A 2,834-nucleotide genomic window follows, 5' to 3' on the forward strand; every position below is an offset into this window, starting at 1 on the left:
AATTGAAACACTCCACCAATTCACGCAAAGGGAAAGTGAAAGTAAAATAAACATTTTACCTGTGTGGGCCGGAAGGGTTATTGCAACAATTAGATTTGTGTGTGTGTGTGTGTGTGTGTGTGTGTGGGGGGGGGGGGGGGGGGTGTCACACAGAGATTCCGAAAAATACACGGATTGTGTCCCGGGACGGGATCGTTTGATTTTGATTCATTCAGTGATTTTCACTAGTCACTATTTAACTTATTAGGCTATTTTTATTGTCTATATTCAGTAATTGATATTTCATATTCTATTGCTATTATTATAGTATTATACATATGCTATTATCAATATATTATTATTATATTATTGTACTGTATGATAATATATATAATAACATTATTGATGAGATTTGTATGTGCTGTTTACGGTTTGTTTATTTTATTGACTATACACTAAACTATTTATTACTTCTCAATTTATCTTAAAGTGAGGTCCCCATGAGGAAACAAGTCTACAGAATGAGTTTTTTTTTTTTTTTTTTTTTTTTTTTGTTGAAAATTTAAAAATGCTGAAAGGGGTAAGTTAGGGTTAGTGTAAGGGGACAGAATATACAGTTTGTACAGTATAAAATATATTACGTCTAGAGAGTCCCCACAAAGATAGCGACCAGGGTGTGTGTGTGTGTGTTTGGTTCTTAAAAAAAGTTTATACGAGATTGTATCAACTCTAATCTTATTCTGTGTCAGCCAAATTGTTGTAAAAATGTGATTTGGATGTGTGTGTGTTTTTTGGTTCTTAGAAAAAGTTTATATGAGATTGTATCATTTCTAATCTTATGTTGTGGGACAGCTATAGAGATCTTTATCAAACCTGGTTTGAAACACCACAACAAATAGGCCATAGAATATTGCGTTGTAATATTTGTTGTTGTGTAAATGCTTAGAATTGGCAAATAAACTTTGTTGGAAAAAAAAATCCATACATACAATGTATGTTTTGCCTGCCTAGTTTCTGGATGATTTGGTCACAATCTGTGGAATTCCTACGAAAATGTGTGGGGTGAAGGCAATGTGATTTGAGTCATCATGTATAATAAGTCCTTATACTTAGAAGCATTTATCTTCTAAAGTCATGCTTGAGGTAAAATCTTGCATTCCGTTTGGTCTATAAAAAGAGGCGTCTTTTGTGATTTGCAATAGTGTCAAAAGATGAACACCAGAAATCTTTGTAGTAAGAGCTATTTCACTTGCATTTATTTACTGAGCATATGTTATGATATTTTTTTCTGATCTCTTAACATTTTATTTTTACAGAGTTGTTCCTTGTAGTTCTCACATTACACTTTGTCAGGTCAAATAAAAACTGGCCAAATCTACAATGCCTCCAGGAAATTCAAAAGGATTCCAATATTATTATAAATCCTCATTTGAAGGTAAGTCTTTATGCTGGTAATAATTTTTTTTTTAATGATTGTTTATTGACATAAGGTCAAATAAATCTGCAATTTCTTCCCTGCCAGGATCATAACATGTCCTGCCGCAACCAGGTAAGTTATGGTTCACATGCAGCCTTTTTTACAGAATAAATAAATACATTTTAATATTGCCTACTTAATTTTATTTTCCAAAAGCAATAAAAAAGAAATATGATGTGCATCTTAAACTACTAATAAATAAATATTGTAAAAAAGAGAATAAAAATGTTGGTGACACTTTACCCTTCTGTATAATACATTATAAAGGTATTTGTAAGGTATGTTATAATAGCCTACATTATATATTTTCATAAATAATTGTAACCATAGTTAAAATGCATTATAATATTTGCAGATTCTGAAATTGGTTGTCTGTCATGTGTTTTCATGCATTATACTTTCTAAAGGTGATATTATAACTGTGAGACCATACAATCATTCATGAGACCATACAATGCATTATAAGGTGCTTTACAAGTCATAATACTTTTATAATGCATTATACATAAGGACTTTAAGTAAAGTGTTAACAGAATGTTAATATTGTGCCTTTACTTAATTGTTTTTACAGAGTCATCGGACTACAAACATTGCATGCATCTTAGACTGGACTTTAGCTGGAGACTGTACAATAGTGCAGGACCTTCAAATGATGATAAGAACCAGCAGCGTAAGAACAAACGTGTTACATTACAATTGCTCATTTTAACAATTAGAATAAAAGCATTTTATTTATTTTGAATTATTCTGTTCTTTTTTGTAATGTAGAATTGTAATTGTAATTTTTTTTTTTCAGGAGAAGTGTACTGATAGAACAACCCTAAAATCACCGAAGAGATGCTCTAAGAAATCCTTCCTGAGATGCTGGTGTAGTTTTTTGCTAAAGAACTTGCAAAACAGCCAGTAACAGAATTTGTTACTCTAACAAAAAAAAAAAAAAAAAACTGTCTAAGCTGATTGTTCTGTTCACAGCCCTACATAGGACAAGTATCAATCTATTAAGTCAAATTGATTGATAGATGGATGAATGTATTTGTTCTGCACAGTGTGCACAGCATGAATGTTTTATTTTCAAATGTTTGCTGAACAGTTAAATATTTGAAATGTTTTGTCTTATGGCATGCACTGTGCCAGTCTTTTATTTTTTCATAATTTTTAAATGTTTATATTAACAGAAACTACTAATATATAAGCCCATGTATATATGTAGACAACAACGTTTATGAAAATAAAGAATTATGCCTTTATATTCATTCATTCAGTGTGTTCTCTTTTTTAACAAATGGGATTATTTGTTATTTTTTTTGCATTGTAGGCAAAAATGTTTGAAAATAGGATGATTGATGTTGTGAGTAGGAACCCATTGTAGAAAGTTTCC

The sequence above is a fragment of the Squalius cephalus genome (assembly GCF_949319135.1).
Source record: "Squalius cephalus genome assembly, chromosome: 5".
Lineage (NCBI taxonomy): Eukaryota > Metazoa > Chordata > Actinopteri > Cypriniformes > Leuciscidae > Squalius > Squalius cephalus.